The sequence below is a fragment of the Aethalodelphis obliquidens genome, unplaced genomic scaffold (genome assembly GCF_003676395.1).
Source record: "Aethalodelphis obliquidens isolate GAN/ISIS:26980383/991018 unplaced genomic scaffold, ASM367639v1 scaffold53, whole genome shotgun sequence".
Classification (NCBI taxonomy): Eukaryota; Metazoa; Chordata; class Mammalia; order Artiodactyla; family Delphinidae; genus Aethalodelphis; species Aethalodelphis obliquidens.
In genome coordinates, this window is record NW_020837997.1 from 12,899,238 (window position 1) to 12,919,423 (window position 20,186).

The 20,186-nt window shown below is 49.8% G+C and overlaps 1 long non-coding RNA gene across 1 annotated transcript; it reads left to right on the forward strand.

The window, feature by feature from the left end:
- The first annotated feature begins 17,748 nt into the window (after positions 1–17,748).
- LOC113608781 (uncharacterized) lies at positions 17,749–20,037 on the forward strand. The gene is made up of 2 exons (XR_003428419.1): positions 17,749–18,037; positions 18,627–20,037. It is a non-coding gene; the product is annotated as an uncharacterized LOC113608781 (long non-coding RNA).
- The last annotated feature ends 149 nt before the right edge of the window (positions 20,038–20,186 follow it).

Consider the following 20,186-nt stretch of genomic DNA (forward strand, 5'->3'; position numbering starts at 1 on the left):
TTGCCGGGGGCCGGGGCGGCGTTGGCGCTGGGCCCGGGGCCGCCCCCCGCGCCCGGGCCGACCCCCGGCGGGCACGACGCGCGCCCGCCGCTCCCACCCGCCGCCATCTTGTCGGTGCGGCGCCCGGCGGGGCGGGGGCGGGGCGGGGCGGGCGGGGGGAGGGCCTGGGAGGGGGAGGGGAGGGAGGAGAAAGGAGGGGGCAGAGGAGGGGGAGAGGGGGAGAGGGGAGGAGGAGGGAGGGGGAGGGGCACGGGGAGAGAAGGGAGGGGGAGGCGGTGGGGGACTTGGAGAGCAGGGAGGAGAAGGGAGGGGGCCGGGGAGGGGCTAGGAGGAGGGAGGGGGCGGGGCAGGGGCACGCGGGGGCAACGGACCTCGTACCTCCGACCGTGGGCCTGGACCCCAGACCGCAGACCTCAGACATGGGACCCCAAGTGCTAGATCTCGTACTTCACACCCGGGACCCGGACCCCGGACTCTATATCCTTTACTTCAGACCCGGACCCCCAGATCCTGGACCTCAGACCCTGACCCCCAGATTCTAGATCTTTAACCTCAGACCCCGGACCCCCGGATTCTAGATCCTTCACCTCAGACCCCGACCCCAGACCGTGGACCCCATACGCCGGAACCCAGGTACAAGAGCCCAGACCCCCTACTTCAGACACTAGACCCCAGACCCAGAAATTGTGACCCCACACCTCAAGACCCTGACCTCGAATTCAGGATCGCCAGCCCCAAATCCTAGATCCTCCATCCCAGCAGCCCCAGACCTGGGACCCCAGTCCCTATATCCCAGACCTCAGGCCTCAGAACTCAGGCACTGGATCCCAAACTCCAGACCTCAGATTCCAGACCTGGGGCTCCAGAACTCAGATCCCCGGCCCCAGACCCCAAATCAGACCCCAGCTCCAGTCTCTGAAACCCAGATCCCAATCTCAGACCCAGGACCCCCAATCCCAAAGCCAGACCCAACTTCAGAGTCCAAACCCCAGACCTGGGATCCCAGACCCTATCCCCAGTCGGTCTGCCTGCCCAGTGGACGGGACACCACTGAGTGTGTGGCAGGGGAAGCTGAGGCCCGGGCAGGCTGCCACTGAATGCAGGGAGGATGCTCTGTGCCTCTCAGACTCAACAGATATATGGAGCCCTCTTCTGGGCCAGGTCTCGGCTGCCCAGCGCCGGCAGAGCTGGAAGCCTTAAATGGCTAACTGCACCCACAGTGTCAGAGTGACAGAATGCCTTGAAGATGAGGCACAGGGAGCTAGGAGGGCATAAAATGGGGTCCCTTGAGCAACCTGGGGGTTGCAACCTGGAGATGCAGCCTAGGGGATGTAACGGGGGTACAAGTTCAGGGGGCAGGGGGCAGCCCAGAGGGCTTTCTGAAGGAAGGGATGCTGACCAGTGACTTAGAGTCAGGAAGATGAATAGGGGTTGGGTAACCTCTTTAAAGTCCCAGAAGTCAGGGGCTGGGTAAAGAGGGAGGGGTGAGGGGCCCTCCGCCGCCCCCCATCTGAGCATGGGACTTGAGTAACACCTGTGATAATTTAGCATCTAATAAGTGGCTGGGAGACCCCCAGGGGTCTTGGACCCAGTCCATCCCATGGAGAAGGGATTTCTGCGTGTGGGCTGTGGCCCATGGACACCCAGGAGAGCCACAGGCAAGACATTCTGCCTCAGTGTCCAGTCTCTGCCAGAATCCTGGCCAATTCTTACCTCCAAAGCAGACCTTGAAGCGACTCCCTTTTCCTGTGTCCCCACAGAGGCCGGCTTCACAGGCGTTCAGCCCCTGCACTTGATTGAATGCTCTGCTGTCACCATTGTGAAATTCATAATAATTTTTCGACAAGGGGCCGCGTGTTTTCATTTTGCACTGCGGCCCAGGTCCCACTTCTCCTCCACTGCCGTCTAGAACTGCCCAGCCCTCTCTCTGACGACCCCCAGCCCCAGCTACCTAACCTTCCTTACTCTTTTTAGAATCTAGGCTCCTCCCAACTTAAGCCAGGTCTCTGGGAGCCAATGCGTAAAGCCCTACCAGTACTTCCCTCAATTGAAAGCCAAACGCCCTCACCTGGGGACCACATTTACCCCCAGGGCCGAGGACCCAGCTGCACAGATTTTCCCAGCCCTCTTAGCTCGACGTCTTTCAGCCCCGCCTCATAGGATGTACTCCCATCCTCAGCCTTGGGCTCTGGGTTTTACAAAATCTCACTTGCCATCCTCTGCTCTTTGGGGTGAGAAATTTCCCAAAGACCAAACCATACAACGTTATAACCATGGAAAAAGACATCCTGAACCCGGAGATAGTAGTGTTTTTGTTTTTGTTTTTTAATATTTGCTTCTCTTTTCAAGAAAGTATTTAAAAAAAAATTTTTTTTATACTTTCTCTCTTTTTTTTTTTTTTTGGCCTCACCACATGGCATGAGGGATCCCTGACCAGGGATCGAACCTGTGCCCCCTGCAGCTGAAGCACAGAGTCTTAACCACTGGACCGCCAGGGAAGTCCCTGGAGATAAATCTTTTTCAAAGGTTTTTCTTTTTCACTCTAAAAGTAATATATAAAAAATAAAGGCAGGAACTTGGAAATGCCAGAAAAAATTCAGGAAAAGAACATGAATATCATCTATCATATTACTATCCAAAAATAACCAATGTTAATACTGTATTTATTATCTTTTTTATTGTTTAAGAGGAGAATCTTTTTATATAGTTGGGATCACCCTAAATATATATCATTTGGTAAGAAGATGTCAGCCTTTTTAGGTAGGGATGCTAAAACATGGTTCACCCAAATAAACTCGGGCTATGGATATAGAACTAGCAGCTTGATAAAGAACAAAAATCCTGATTCTTGTCTTTTGAGGATAATTATGAATTCATGGCATTCAGACTTGAGTAGTTTCATGAATTGGTCATTAACTAATCATTATTGACATGGGATACCTTTAAGTGGGCTCCGGTGTACCTTCAACACACCCAGAACTTAGGCATCCCTTCTTTCTGGCAACAAGATCTACTAGGCCCATAGTGCATCTTACCTGCCCTGAAACATAAAACCAGCTATTCTCCAAAGAGCCCTTATTCCTTGGGGTGGGGAAAAGTACCGATGACTGCCTTTTGGATATTGGGACCCCTCTCTAATTACTGCCCACAAATTTGTGGTGGAAAACTGATTAAAAACTACTTCAGTGGTCAGGTAGAAATAATAAATTTCAAAGATTGGAAGATCCTGTTGCTCTCATTTAGTTCTAACAATGCTGCAGAACACCTGCCCTCAGCAACTTCGGCCTGCCTGCGGGCCAGACCCCGCCCACCACCTGTGGTTGTAAATAAAGCTTTACTGGTACACAGCCACACCCACTCATTTACACATTACGTACAGCTGCTTCCCGGCTTACATGGATTTGAGTAGTTGCCACAGAGACATTATGGCCAGCAAAGCCGAAAATATTTACTCTCTGGCCCTCTACAGAAAACATTTGCAGATTCCTGCTCTATAAATGCCTCACCCAAATTATAATTTTACTCTTTTATCGTTTTGTGAACCATGTGAGTCTCCGAAGATCCTATTATAACTAGTGTAATTTCTTGTTTTATCTGGCAATATAAAATATAAATCCAGGCCATGACAGTAAGATCAACAATACCTAAGATAACTGCAGGTTGGAAATTAAGATCTAACATCACAGAAGCTATCAGGATGAGTGTGAATGACTCACTCACGGATTGGTTAAGGGATCAGGCATATGACCAGTCCTGGCCAAAGAGATCAGAGGAAAAGCCTGCAGGGGTGGGTACGCCCCTAGCATCCGGAGCCTGGAGGCTGCCCTAGCTTACAGCTATTTGTTCTGTAAACTGATAAACGTCTTTATGGAGTTAAGCAAGCAGAGTTGTGTTCTCTGTTACTCATGGCTACAGGCGTGTAACTGCTGCAACTGGCCCTGGTGGCCACCTCTGAACACCTCCCGCTAATGACAGACAGGGAAGTGACTTTGTTCTTGCATCTGTTTTGATAATCCCTGATAATAACTGTGTGGTTATTCACAGGTATCCTACAGTATCCTGGGGAGACTGGTTCCAGGACTGTTGCACATACTAAAATCCGAGACTGCTTAAGTCCCTCATGTAAAATCGCATAGTATTTGCATACAACCTATGCACAAATGATACATATATTATTTCTAGATTATGTATAATACTTGATACAATGTGTTGTTTTGTACCTCTGTTCCCCTACCAGGGATTCAACCTGGGCCATGGCAAACATGTTGTAGATCTTAATAGAAGTTCAAGTTGCACAGATGTGTGCATCTGTCAAAACTCAGCAAAAGGGGACTTCCCTGGCGGTCCAGTGGTTAAGACTTCGCCTTCCAATGCAGGGGGTGCAGGTTCGAGCCCTGGTTGGGGAGCTAAGATCCCACATGCCTCGAGGCCAAAAAACCAAAACATAAAACAGAAGCAACATCTTAACAAATTCAATAAAGACTTAAAAAAAAAAAAACTCAGCAAAAGCATATTTAAGACTTAGGCAAGTCATTGTCCATTTTACTTCAAAAGAAAAAATATAAACAAATATTGGACTCTTGTTAGTCATATGCTAATGATATGCACACCAAACTGTTCAAGGAGTAGTGGGCTGATGTCTGCAACTGTGAAATGCATCAAAAATGAGATGAAGTAAAAAACCAAAAAACAACAACAACGAAAAACAAGATGAAGTGATGCATGAACAAAGGGATGGGGAGATGACAGATTTAATAAAATGGGAATGGTAGAAGTGATGTGTTAGGAATGTGGGTGTTCACTGTAAACTTATTTAAACTTTGATACACATTTGAAATTTTTCACAACCAAATGCTGTTGGGAAAAAACTCGAATTTTGTTTTTTTTCCATTCGGCGGGTTAGGGGGCATTTCCTCTGTTGATCTCATCTGGGCTGATTTATGAGACCACAGACACCTGGAGGGTTCAGTCTGCTGCAAGGTCCAAGATGGCTCCACTGGCATATTGGGCAATTGGTGCTGGTTGTTGGCTGGGAGGCCTCAGTTCTGCATGGAGTCTCCCAATCTCCAAAAAGCTACACTGGCTTCCTTACATCATGGTGGTCGGACTTCCACACCTCACTTCTGCCGAATTCTATAGGTCAAAGCAAGTCACGTGGCCATGTGTCGATTTAAGTGGGTGGAGAAACTGACTCCCCCTCTGGCTAGGAGTTCCATTGCAAAGGGGCATGCATATTGGGATGGGGGGACTTTGTGGTCATTGTACAATACACCCAAGTCCTTTGGTCCAGTTGTTTAAGTTCATGTTTAGTCAGAAGGTGTTCTATCAGGACTTCCCTGGCAGTCCAGTGGTTAAGACTCCATACTTCCAATGCAGGGGGAGCAGGTTTGATCCCTGGTTGGGGAACTAAGATTCTACATGCCACAAGGCACGGCCAAAAATAAAAAAGGTATCCTGACTCCTGACACTTCTTACTTGGTAGCTTACAGCCATCAGGTCTTCCTTGATAATGGCATTTGGCTATTGGAGGGTCAGGGAGGTCAGCTCTAAGTAGTTTGCTTTATGAGACAGAAGGAAAACAATATAAGCCATTCAATGTCTGAAGGCTTCATGAAGAGACCCTATGACCACCCACCTGCAATGCAATGAAAATTGTACATGGGTAATTTTTTTTTTTTTTTTTGGCTGCACCAGGCAGCTTGCAGGAACTTCCCCAACCAGGGATCAAACCCACACCCCCTGAAGTGGAAGCACCAAGTCCTAACCAATGCACCGCCAGGGAAGTCCCTGTACATGGGTAAGTTAAGACGCAAATGCACACTGCCTGCTCTGGCCCCACCTGACAGCATCATACTCATTCTGAAGTTGGAGGGCTTCTGGTGAAGCAGATGAAATCTCCAGGAGTTTTCAGCTCTTCATGAAATTATTGATTCAGGCAAAGATTACCAACGGTGTTGAGACACTTAGGTTCTTTTTTTTTTTTTTAGCAGTGCTACACAGCTTGCAGGATTTTAGTTCCCCAACCAGGGATCGAACCTGGGCCCCCTGAAGTGGAAGCACAGAGTCCTAACAACTGGACCGCCAGGCGAGTCCCCCTTTGGTTCATTGTTGATGGAGAACTAAGCCATTGTATATGCGGGATTCTCATCGCACACAATACTGTCTCAGATAGCTATTGAGACTTCTTAAACAGCTATACAGTAGTCAGTAAGAAAGGGGCTGAAGGATTGACAAATGGGTAGATTAGAAGCCCAAGACAGACCGTATCCACATCCAGAGGGTTGATTTATGATAGAGGTGGTAATGCAGAGCAGTGCAGAAAGGACAATCTCTTCAATAAATACGCTGCGACAACTGGATATCACTATGGAAAATACACAAAATGTGACCCCTACCTCACACCAAACACAAAGCCAATTTGGGGAGGACTGCAGACCTAATGTGAAAGATGAAACAATAACATTTTAGAAGGTGATACAAAATAATACTTTTATAACCTTGCGGTAAGGATTTTTCTTTTTGGCCTTGCTGCAAGGCTTGTGGTATCTTTAGTTCCCCGACAAGGGATCGGACCCAGGCCCTCAGCAGGGAGAGCACCGAGTCCTAACCACTGGACTACCAAGGAATTCCCAAGGATTGATTTCTGAAACAGGTCACATAACAATAAAGGAAAAGAATGAAACATTGGGTTACATTAACATTAAGAACTGTTCAGGGACTTCCCTGGTGGTCCAGTGGTTATGAGGCAGGAGATAGATGGGCCCCAGTCTGAGCAGCTGGAGTTTCTCCCCTGTGGACAGACAGGAGGCTGGGCCCTGCCCAGATAAGAGATAAAAGAGCACATATTCCTCATTCTCGAAGTCAAGGAGACCTTCCTGACTACACATGTGCAGAAGGGCTCCTTGGAGGTCAAAAGAGAGGGAGCGTCACCCCATAGTAAGTGATGTTAACTACCCATAGGCCTCTTCACTAGAATCCATCTTGGCTGAGAGATGCACAGGCCCACAGGAAAGGACCCTGAGGTATACCAAATACGGACTCAGAACCAAGCAAAGCAAGATGATTGGCCAAAGGAAACCTGGAAGAAATGCCCCATATAAGTGATTCAAACTACCATGAGGGCGCAACTCTCTCTTTGAGCCCAGCCGTGTGTCTATCCACATATACTGTTTTTCCTCCTAATAAACACTTTACTTGTTTCACTACTTTCCATGTCTCTGTGGAAGTTAATTTCTGTAAAGCCAAAGGGCCAGGGCCTTGTCACTGGCCACTGGTCTAGTGGCTAGGATTCAGCGCTCTCACTGCTGCGACCTGACTTCCATTTCTGGCTGGGAACTGAAATCCTGCTTCAAGCCACTGCAGGCCGAGGCCACCTGAGATCAGTTAGGGCTATGTGCTTCCAATGCAGGGGCTGCAGTGTGTGTGGGGAAAAAAAAAAAAACAAACTATTTAAAAGACACCTTAGGAATCATTGAGAGAAAATCAGGCAGCCAAGTTGAAAACCGGGCTATACCTAACTAAATGATTCACAAAAGGGGAAATCCAAATGGCTAATGAATCATGAAAAGATGTTCAACCTTATTAGTAAATAGAGAAATGGAAATTAAAACTGCAGTAAGGGAATTCCCTGGCAGTCCAGTGGTTAGGACTCTGCACTTCCACTGCAGGGGGCATGGGTTTGATCACGGGTAGGGGAACTAAGATCCCCGCAAGCCACGTGGCATGGCCATAAATCAGTAACTAAATAAACATAAAAATCAAAACTACAATGAGATAACACTACAGACCCAACTGGTTGGGAAATAAAAATTCAGGTGTGCTGGTAAGTTTTGGCAAAGATGCAAGGCAATGGGAACTGTCGCATCCTTGTGGTGGGTGGCAGTATAAATCAGTCCAACAACTTCGGGAAAGAGTTTACCATTAGCCATGAGTCTGCAGATTCACAAACACTACACCCTGGCAATACCACTCCTAGGTATACACGCTAGTGAAACACACACACGTATATAGCCAGACATATCCATAGCCACAATTTTTGAGGGGGGGTAAAAGCCCAAGCCTGAAAATAACTCAAGTCAAATAGGAAATAATTTGATGATATATTCACACAATGGAATACGTATAGTCCTGAAAGTGAATGCACTCAGCTACACGGGATAACCTGGATGAATATTAATTGAAAGAAACCAGACAGAAAAGAATGCATGCAATACACTGTCCCTTATGTAAAGTTTTAAAAGAGGCAAAACTAAATTTATTTGGCTGTACATTTCTGTGGTCAAACCATACACAAAGCGAGAAAGTAATAATCATAAAATTCAAGTTACTGGCTACACTGTGGGAAGGGAGGACAGGGTCCAGATGACGCCCTGTGGTTGCAAGGGGGGTGGGGTGGGGAGGACTCCTAAGGTCCTGGCCGTGATCCTGTGTTGGCTTTATAATAACTTGTTAAATTATTCATCGGCATTGTATGCACTTTTCTGAAAATGCATTACAATTCACAATAAAAAGGTTTGCACACATGATGTTTTAAAAGACATCAGTAAGTCAGAGTATAACAAATTTTGGCATAAAGCCATAGTCATATTTTATTTTCCATTCTCTGGAATAGTAGTTCACCAACTGGTAGGGTATTTATTAAAGCAAAGGTAGAGAATTCAGAAAGCTTTAGCCATTTCAACATCAATGCAAAAAATGCAAACCTTTGCAGGAAGTAAAATTGGTGATGCTTGATCCCCAAGTTCCATTTTTTGTTTTGTAATAAATTTATTTATTTTTGGCTGCCTTGGGTTTTTGTTGCTGCACGCGGGCTTTCTCTAGTTGTGGCGAGCAGGGGCTACTCTTTGTTGCGGTGCGCGGGCTTCTCATTGCGGTGGCTTCTCTTGTTGCGGAGCACAGGCTCTAGGCATGCGGGCATCAGTAGTTGTGGCTCACAGGCTCTAGAGCACAGGCTCAGTAGCGCAGGGAAGCCCCCCAAGGTTCCATTTTGTTGTAACTGCCCTATTGCTAAAAAGATGAATCAAAACTTAAAATCCTGGACTTCCCTGGTAACACAGTGGTTAAGAATCCGCCTGCCAATGCAGGGGACACGGGTTTGATCCCTGGTCCGGGAAGATCCCACATGCCGCGGAGCAACTAAGCCCGTGAGCCACAACTACTGAGCCTGCGCTCTAGAGCCCGCGAGCCACAACTGCTGAAGCCCGCCCGCCTAGAGCCCGTGCTCCGCAACAAGAGAAGCCACTGCAATGAGAAGCCTGCGCACCGCAACAAAGAGTAGCCCCCGCTACTCTAGATACCCAACTAGAGAAAGCCCGCGTGCAGCAACAAAGACCCAACGCAGCCAAAACTAAATTTAATTATTAATTAAAAATCAAACCAAAAGAACCACCAAAATCCTGAGACACATTTCTTTTAGCAACACATAAGGAAACATTCTGAAATGTGAGAAATAAATGTTCAGTTTTAATATGCCATATTCTTTATGTTAAACTGAAAGCCTTTTAATAAAAGCCCCTAGATTTGAAACCATTTTAAATGTGTAAATATAAACTTTAAAACATCACCTTTGGATGGAGAAAGGGAATGCCATCCTGCCCTCTTTGAAATGTCAGAGCCTAGAAAAGGTCAAGCTCATGATTTTGATCAGAACATCTCCTTTCCTGTTGGCAAGACGATCTTTTCTAGGGATTTCCCTGGTGGTCCAGTGGTTAAGAACCCGTCATCCAATGCAGCGGATGCAGGTGCCCTTGTCGGGGAAGTAAGATCCCACATGCCGCCGGGCAACTAGACCCACACGCCACAACTAGAGAGAAACCCACAACGAAAAACGAAGACCCAGCGCAGGCAAAAAAAAAAAAAAAAAAGATGATCTTTTCTAAACAAATCAGGATGAAATGCAAAAACTGGTGAATTGACCATAATGCTATTTCAAATCACCATTTTTAGGACCCATAGGTGGTCAAGGTGGTTAAATTACTTTTGAGGAATAAGTTACAAGATCTTTAGTTATTTTGTACACATTTCACCCTTCCATGTCTGCGGGGAAGAGACCAACACATCTATCCATAAAGGTGTTTATGTTTCAAGTAAAAAAAATGTCTTAAGGGACTTCCTTGGCGGTGCAGTGGTTAAGACTTTGCCTTCCAATGCAGGGGGTGTGGGTTCGATCCCTGGTTAGGGAGCTAAGATCCCACAGGCCTCCCGGCCAAAAAACCAAAACACAAAACAGAAACAATATTGTAACAAATTCAATAAAGACTTAAAAAAAAATGGTCCACGTCAAAAGAGATTTTTTGGGACTTCCCTGGTGGCACAGTGGTTGGGAGTCTGCCTGCCAATGCAGGGGACACGGGTTTGAGCCCTGGTCCGGGAGGATCCCACGTGCTGCGGAGCGGCTGGGCCCATGTGCCACAACTAGAGCCCCCGAGACACAGCTGCTGAGGCCCGTGTGCCTGGAGCCTGTGCTCCGCAGCAAAGAGAGGCCACAGCAATGAGAAACCCGTGCACCGCGATGAAGAGTAGGCCCCGCTCGCCTCAACTAGAGAGAGCCCACGCACAGCAACAGAGACGGAATGCAGCCAAAAATAAATAAATAAACCAATTAATTAAAAAAAAAAAGAGAGAGAGAGCAGATTGCTCCATCTCCAAAGGAAAAAAAAATCTTTTTTTTTAATGTTTTAAATTTCTCTGAATGCAAACTTTCTTACCTTACGTCGTACCTTTGCAAAGTCACAGCTCTTTAGGCAGGTGCTGAAGACATCCCGCGGGGGACCAACTGGATGAAGTTCCGGAACAGGCGTAATTCCTACGGTGCTAGAAATCAGGAAGACGGGTGTCTGGGGGAGTGGAGGGGACTTTTTAGGATGCCGGAATGTTCCAGGTCTCGATGGGGTGTGGGTGACATGGGTTCCCACACTTGCCTAGACCCATCGAAGTACACTTAGGATCTGTGCAGGTCACCATTAGTAAACTATACCTCAATTAAGTTCAGGTGGCATAAAAATATTACATTTCTACCATCAGTTCTGGCATCTTTTCAAAGACACAGAGATTAGCTGTGAATGCAGAAAGTTGAGCCCGCCCAGACGCGGGGGTGACCAGAGAATGGCGCCAAGCCTTTCCGCCCCACCATGTTGATATACTTCCTGTTTGCTGATCAAACACCTGAGTCCCTCGCAGAAATTCTTGGAGAGGGTTTTTGAGGTTCACACCCAGGGCTCCCTGAACCACCCCCAGCCCTGTCTAAGCTGGTGGTGGCCTCTAGAGGGCGCTGTTAACATAGCCAATCCCAGGAGTTTTCACTCATCCTGGAGCTTCAGCAATTTTTAGGAAACCATCATTGGCAAGCAAGGGGGGAGATCATTTCCTTCCCCACCTCCCTGACTCTTGGACACTGGGGCTGTCCCTCAGGGATATCATTCACACCAAAAATGCCTGATATTGAAGAAAAATTTTGGAGAGGCAGCAGAAAATTTGGGAGGAGCCAACTGGAGATGTGGATTAGCCATCCCCAAATGTGCCGCTCTGGTGTAAGAATTTCTCTGAGCTGAAAGCATCTGAGTTCTTGAAATCTGTTATCTACCTAAACACAGAGCCTCATACTGTCATAAATCCCTGCCCGGAATCAACTCATTTTCTCTTTTCAGAGAAGACAAGTCAGCTACCGGACAGACTTTGTCACAAACTATCATATCTCTCACCTATTCTCCAAAGGCCCATTTATCTCTCCTAACATTCGTTTGCTCTCCCATAAGTGGCCTTTCTCCTCTCCCTTTCCTCTATTACGAAGGCCTATGAGCTCTCAAATCTCACTGTTCCTTTGGGGATTCACTTCTTTCTGTGACGCCCCAAGCATGTAAAATTAAAAATTAATACATTTGTACGCTTTGTCTCCTGTTAAAATATCCTTTGCCAGTTTAATTTGCAGTTATGAACTTAAGAGGGTAGAGGGAAACATTTTCCTCCCCCACACAACGAGGTCAGTTGTGGGTTGATGCTTCCTGCTTCTACTTGGCCTAAGTTAGCTGGTGTCTAAGGTGGAAACACTTCTGAGAAGCCAGACTAGCCTCTCCTTGACATCCTGGCCCAGGAGGGGACCCCCTTACAAATGGGTCAGTGACCGCAAACAGATGCGGCCCAGCCCGTGCCAGGTGCTCGGCCTGGGTTTAATTTCTGGGCCATTTAAAGTCTCACACCCCATCAGACTATGGGGTTTGCCAAAGCGCAGAAGATTCACCCACAGGGACAGCGCGGCCCTTGTTACATCATAAATTGAGGATGTGACTGGATTTGGGGAAAGGAAGAGACAATTTCAACTGAGACCAGCCAGGAGTTTGGAGCTCTTAATGAAATTCTTGGTTCCAGCAGTGGTGATCAGCAGTGTTGAGATAACCAGGTGAGTCACAAAAGGGGAAATCAAGCCACTCTATGTGCTAGAAGCTCGTCCCAAGAGTTTTATCCATGTGACTTGTGTCACTCGATTTTTTAAAAGTTATTTTATTATTTATTTATTTTTAAAATATTTCATGTATGTATGTATGTATGTATGTGTGTGTGTGTGTGTGTGTGTGTGTGTGTGTGTGTGTGTGTATGTATTTTGGCTGAGCCGGGTCTTATTTTATTTATTGTGCCATGTGGGAACTTCCTTGCAGCACGTGGCCTTCTTAGTTGTGGCATGCGGACTCTAAGTTGTGGAATGCATGCGGGATCTAGTTCCCTGACCAGAAATCAAACCCAGGCCCCCTGCATTGGGAGTGAGGAGTCTTACCCACTGGACCACCAGGGAAGTCCCTCATGTCACTCTAGTCCAAGGATAAACTGTAGCACACGGAGTCACCAGATCCTGCCTGAGGGGATGCAAGTGCCACCTAGGAAGTATTCAAGCCAAGAATGTTACCCTGACTCCATCAAGCCTTTGACTCTGATTTCCCACTTGTAAGAAATTCAGGGGTTCAGGAAAAGAGCTAAAGGCACTGGAGCTGCCAGAAGTGGCATTGTGCAGGACGAGGGGCTTAGCCTCTGCAGGAAGTCAGATCAGGAGCAAAGGGCAAGGTGACATGGGCTGTTGGCAGGAGTCTCAGCCCTTCTCCACGTAGGCCTCTCCATAGCGCTGCTTGAGCATCCTCACAACATGGTGGCCGGCTTCCCCCAGATGAGTGATCCCAGAGACAGTGAGAGAAGTCACACCCCGTCATTTCCTTAGTATCCCATTGGTCGCCTGGTCCATCCTATTCCACGTGGGTGAGGGCTACACAAAGCATGAGTATCCGACAGCACGATCATGGGGGGCCAACCTGCAGGCCTGGTGACCATCAAAAAGGAAGGGAATGGAAAACGAAAGATAGAGCTACCATATGACCCAGCAATCCCATTCCTGGGCATATATCTGGACCAAACTCTAATCCAAAAAGATACATGAACCCCAATGTTCATGGCAGCACTATTCACAATAACCAAGACATGGAAGCAACCTAAGTGTCCACTGACAGATGAATGGATAAAGAAGATTCGGTACACATATACAGTGGAATACTACTCAGCCATTAAAAAAGAATGAAAGAATGCCATTTGCAGCAACATGGATGGCCCTAGAGATTCTCATACTAAGTGAAGCAAGTCAGAAAGAGAAAGACAAATACCATACGATATCACTTATATGTGGGATCTAAAGTATGACACAAATGAACTTATCTACAAAGTAAAAACAGACTCACAGACATAGAGAACAGACCTGTGGTTGCCAAGGGGGAGGGGGTGGGGGAGGGAAGGATTGGGAGTCTGGGATTAGCAGATGCAAGCTAGTATATATAGGAGGGATAAACAACAAGGTCCTACTGTAGAGCACAGGGAACTATATCCAGTATCCTATGATAAACGATAATGGAAAAGAATATGAAAAAAGAGTGTGTATATATGTACATAACAATCACTTTGCTGTACCGCAGAAATTAACACAACATGGTAAATCAACTAGAATTGAATAACAAACAAAATTTTTAATTAATAAATAAAAAGGAAGGGAATGAACAGGACAGGCAACCAAGATTGGCAGTTCCTCCTGAATGACCTCAGTGTAGGGTTTTTAAATAGATCTTCTACCTCCTGGGACATCCCTGGTGGTCCAGTGGTTAGGACTCTGCACTCCCACTGCAGGGGCCACCAGTTTGATCCCTGGTCGGGGAGCTAAGATCCCACGTGCCTCGACCAAATGGAAAAAAAGAGAGACAGAGAGAGACAGAGAGAGAGAGAGAGAGATCCTGGAGCAGCAGGAGGTCTGGGGCTCAGCCACCTGAGTTCCTTCAACCTCCACCACTTCCCTGACTCCAGCTCCTCACTTCCTCCCCCCTTCCAGAAGGTTCTGGGTGCCTAACTTCTTCACAGGGAGAAGCCCCGCCCTCCCCAGCTCCTACCTGAGCCAGGAGAGGCCCCAGATACCAGCACCCACCCAACCGAGGAGGCAAAACAAACAAGACAGGACAAGCACACCAAAGAGGCAAGCGTGCAGGCAACATCAGCTGACGCACCCGCCAAGGACGCCCACTGGCCTTGTGGGCAGCAGGAGGGCGATTCCTCTGTGGGCAGGGACCTCCCCCACCCCACTGGCCATCAGGAAAACCCTCCAGTGTGTGTGCAGTGTACCCTCCAGTGTGGAGACTGTAAATGAAAACACTTATTCACTGAGGAATTTTTTTAAACCCACGGGACAAATATATTTTATATATGTTCGTTCTGGGACGTAAAGTGGTTCTGGATAGAGAGCAGGTGCAACATGTGCCTTCCTTTATGATAGGAAGGAAGGCAGACAGGAGGGAAAGAAGGAGGCGGGACCGGCTCCAACTGAGGACACGAAAGCTCTGCACCCACAGGCAGGTGACTTACGTGGCTGCACCTCCGTTTCCCCATCTGAGACTCCTCCTCCTTGTTGGGATGCCCAGAGCACCCCCGGCCCCAGATGCAGCCCTGCTTCTATCTCTTGCTAGGGTGGGGGTCCTGGTGGCCCTTCCCCCAGGTGCCACCCACTGCTGTGGACTGTATCCCCCTGGGTGGCTGTCACAGGGTGTGAAACCCCAAGGCTCTGCACCGGCGAGGGGTGAAGGTGCGGAGGACAGGGGGGAGCCCCATCTCCTGGAACTCTGGTGCCCTGACCCATTTTGCAGATGGGTGTACTGAGGCCCAGGTGAGGGCAAACCCAGTCTCACGTGGAGGGGCCAGAGTCACATGGAGGAGGTTAGAAGGCCAGGAGGGACTGCCCATCCAGAGACCTCTCACTCACTCAACCTGTCCCACCACAAACGTTTATTGAGCGCCAACCATAGGCCCGGGGCTCAGGATGAACAGACAGGATAAACCAAGGACCTGGGGTGAAACCCAAGGTAACGCACAGACCAGGCCTTTTGACCCGCGTTCTCCAATGGGGCCAGCAGCCCCACTGGGTCACAAAAATGCAAATACATGAAAGTGAAATCAGTGAAGCATTCTGCGCCTCCTCTGCACTGGCCACGTTTCACGTGCTCAGTAGCCACATGTGGCTGATGGCTGCACAGATGGAGGACACGTTCATCATTCCAGGCGGTTCTATCAGAAGACACCGGCTTCCATGGTCCAGTCTGATTCCTTCTATTTCCAAGTGAGAACAGGGGGTGAGTGGAGTTTTGTCACCCGAAAAGCATGTTCTATTTTGCTTTGAGCCCAGAGCAGTGTTGGTTGGTACCACGAAAGGCACACACACGTGGGGATACAAGAGACAGTGTCGACTTGTAGCAATGTTGGGATCCTGCTTGTGACACAGTAATAGACTTTTGCAAAAATGTTGCCACTGGGGAAAATGTTATTTCTTACAACTGCTACGAATCTACAGCTGTCACGGCACAAAACATTATCTGGATGACGGAGGTTTTTTGGCACCCCCTTAAATTTCACGCCCAGGGGAGGGTCCTAGCCCAGGACTGGAGTGGTGGCAAGCCGGCTTCTCACCATCGTGTGCCTGCAACCAGGCCCCCAGTGAAGGGATAAGTGGCCAGGGGTGACTCACTGGGCTGATGACCTCAGCTGGGGAGGCATCAGGGCTCCGACCCACAACTTTTATGTGGCCCCTGCACCTGCGGGGTGGATGCCCCTTTGAATGTGCAGATAAAACGCTGGCAACAGGGGACTTCCCTGGTGGTCCAGTGGTTAAGACGCTGCGCTTCCACTGCAGGGGGCACGGGTTCAATCCCTGGTTGGGGAACTAAGATCCCGCATACCGCGGACCAGCCAAAAAAACAAAACAAAAAAGCCCCACTGGCAACAGGCTCTTGTCCCTGTTTGTCTGCAAATCTCTGCTGGGGGACTTGTTCACCAGACGGCTCTCCCCAACGGCCTTTGGCACCAGCATCCTGGGACCCAGACCCTGGAGGCCTCCTTGGTTCCAGAGCCAAGGATGCAGCGCTGGACAAGCCCCCTCTTGTTGGTGTCCCAGGTTTCTGCCGCCTCTCAGGAGGTCACAAAAGGGAAACTGAGGCCGGGGAGAGCTGGAGTTGGCAGACGTGACAGAAACCCCACGGCGTCTTCCCGAAGTTGCCCACAGACCCCAAACCCTATGTGCCGGGGAGCGTGATGCCCTTTGGACGGAGGGGATGAATACAGCCCAGTGTGGGGACCGGAGAGGGTTCACGGCACACGATGGCCCAGGGCCGATGGGTTCCAGATGCCCATCCAAATGCCAGAGGCAGGCGAGGTGTCTTGGCAGGTGACGCTCTTCACCCAGGTTCCCCGCCCCCAAGAAGCCAGCCCTCCCTCCCTCGCCAGCTCACCCCATGCAGGCTTCCACCAACGGGGTAAGTCCTTCCTCACGTCGGACTTGATTTCATCAGGCTTCGCTTTAAACCAGTTTCTCCTCCTTCTGGGTGAGTCTAAGACCAGGACAGGCCGCAGTTTCCTGAGATGGAACAGTGAAAGAGGTTGTGAGATGGGATATGATCCACGGGGAGGACTTGGGCTGGTGACTGGTGACAATGGCGGGAACAAAACCTGCACAAATCCCTACACTCTGGGGTGGAGACACCTGTGCTGGTGATAAAACATTCCTCCACGCACTAATTGAGCACTCACTGTGTACCAGACTCAACACAGACTCGGTCCCGTCGTCTTTTTCATTCTTATTTAGGAGAAATTCACAGAACATGAAATTCACCCATTTAAAATGAACACTTCAGGGACTTCCCTGGTGGTCCAGTGGTTAAGACTCTGCTCTCCCAAAGCAGGGGGCACGGGTTCCATCCTTGGTCGGGGAACTAGGATCCTGCCTGCCGCACAGCGTGGCGAAAAAATAAATAAAATGAACACTTCAGGGGTGTTTAGTACGTTCACAGAGCTATGTAACCATCACCTCTAGTTCCAGAACATTCCATCCCCCCAAAAGAAAACCAGTGCCCATCAGCAGTCACCCCCACCCCTCCACAGCCCCCGAAAACCAGCAATCCACTCTCTGTCTTTGTGAATTTGCCTGTTCCAGACATTTCACGTAAGTGGGATCACACACTACGTGGCCTTTTGTGTCTGTGTCTTTTTTAGTTCACTTTATTCTTTAAAATAAAATTTCTTTTTTAAAAGACACTATTAGGTTCACAGAAAAACGGCGAAGACAGTACAAAGTTTCCAGATACTCGCCCTGTTTCCCCTACTCTTAACACCGTACATCAGCATGTGTGGCCCTCTTGCGTGTGCGGGGCAGGGTGGAGGGCAGCTCCCGAATCACACATGTGATTCGCCGTGATCTCTGGGTGACAGATCCAGTTTGCAGATGCCCCGGACCAGCTGAAGCACCTGCCGTGAGCCCGTGAGCCCCGTTTACTGAGGTGCAGACAGGTGGCCACGGTCGCCAAGTTGGGAAAGGCTTCAGCTCCTCCGGCTCCGGGATTTTCCTGCCACTCCTCCAGGGGACGTGGAAGGGGCGGGATCGGCCAAGAGGAAACCGCAAACATCAAATGTACAGCGGCAGCTCCGAGAACAAGCTGTGCCTGGCAGCTGCAACTTGGCAGGCGGCACGGGGCAGGCAGAGGTCAGCGGCGGGGCCTGGAGGGGATGGGCAGAGCTCGGTGCCACCTAGGAGGGCGGTGGCTTGGCATGCGGCACCCACCCCATTCCCCCCACATATACCGGGCCAGGCAAGGGACGGGGCGGGGCCTGGAGGAATTGGGAGGGGGACTGCGGGGTTTGAGAGGAGGGCTCTAGCAGGCGCTCAGCGGTAGGGCCAGGCTCCAAGGTGCGCCTGAAGGTTCCTCTGGAAGGGCCAGGTGGGGGAGGATGCCACCTGGCGAGCCTGGGATCCTGGGCAGGAGAGGGGATCCTAGCGCATACACCTTGCCAGGAGGCCTTTTGGACAGCCCGGAGAGCCCCCCTCTCACCGCCCCGCCAACATGCAGGCTGTCCCCGGGCGCTGGCAGACACCCAGCATCTGTGCGCTCTGTGGCCTCCACCCTCACCAGGCCCGTCAGCCCTCACTGGACTGGCTGCAAGGATGACAATGGCTCTCGGGGTCCTTTGGGCCCCAAGCCCACACTCCACCTGGTGACAAGAACAGTCCTTCCAAAATGGCATCTGATGGGGTCCGTACCCTGTTCGCTTTCTTCCTACGGGTGTCCACCCAGGGGCAATGAAACAACCACTGGACAAACGTACACTGATGTTCACAGCATGACTCACGACTCAAAAGAGCGGGAACCTCCGTGTCCATCGATGGGTGATGGATAAACACAGTGTGGTCCAGATGATGGACCAATCACTCAGCCATGTAAGGGAGTGAGACACTGACACACGCTGCAACACAGATGGACCTCGAGGACGTGATGCTCAGTGAGAGAAGCCAGACACAGAAGGCTCCAGGGGCTGACCTGGACTGGCCCACCCTGGGACTGCCTGCTCCCGACCCCAGGCCCTGCAGAGACGACCACATCTACTTCTTTTTTGTCCCTCTCGCTGTACTACCTGCTGGCCTCCTCACCTGGCTCCTCTCAGATCCCCGTTGTCCGTTGAGGAAACTGACAAGCACAGCAGTCCTTAACCACTGGACTCCACTGCCACCCCCTTTTGGCTCCTGCCTGCAGGTAGCCCTCCCTCACCCACCGCCTCCCTCTCCACCCGCATGCCCCCCCAGGATCTGAAGTCAGCCCTAGACTGTCCAGCAAAACCCTGCCTACAGCAAGAACTTAATCATGGCTGAGGGGATGGAGTCTAGAGAGGGAGGCGGGCCAGACATGAGGGGGAGGTTTGGAACACCGGGTTTTATCGAATTAGGTTGCGCGGTCCAAAGACGCCCCTCCCCCACACAAAGCTGTTTTCCCATCTCCCTCTGGATCTGGGACAGCTGTGCGCTTGACCCCAACCTAAGCTCAGACGTGGGGAGGTGATGCAGGAAGGCTTCCGAGGACAGGCCGCTCAGATCCACCGGCCATGCTGCGAGGGAGCCCAAGCCACGCAGGAGGCCACGTGTGGGCACCTGGCCCTCGTTCCCAGCCGAGCCAGCCTTGGTGCCAGCCCAGCCCACACCTGCAGAGGAGTCTTTCCCAGCCGAGGACCCAGGTGTCCTGGAGCAGAGAGGAGCCAAGCCCACCCGCGCCCCATCTGAATCGGTGACTCACAGCATCACCAGGAATATCAAAATGCCTTCGGGCCACTAGGTTTGAGCAGCTCGTCGCAAGGCAACAGAAAGCAGGGTGCGGGCGCGCAAACTCGTTTTTATGACTTTTATTAAATCCTTACAAAACAGAATACAAAATACCGCGTTGACAGTTGGTGTAGAGGAAAACTTCTGAGCTGTGTCCGTTCACCTGGCGCAGCGGAGCTAAAGTGCTTGGACGTTTTTCCCCCACTTAAAAAAATTTGAGTTTTTTTTGTCTTTTTTACACATCTTAACGTTGAAACACTGCTGTGCCCCCTTCCCCCCAGCGCCAGGCTCGTTCACAGTAACGGTTCTGACCAGTCCTCCGGGCCGCACTGTCGTTGTGACAGGGGTGGGGGAGGAAGTGGCTGGCCCACCTTTGAGGAAAAAAAAAAAAAAAAGCTGCTCACAGCTCAGCTTTCCGGAGTAAAATGGCCATGGCGCCTGCAGCGGGCGAGAGTCCATTTGTTTCTTTTTTACAAAAAGGCAGAATCCTCGGTTGCAAAACGTGGAATCACTGATGGGCGAGAAATGATGGGGGGTGGCCTCC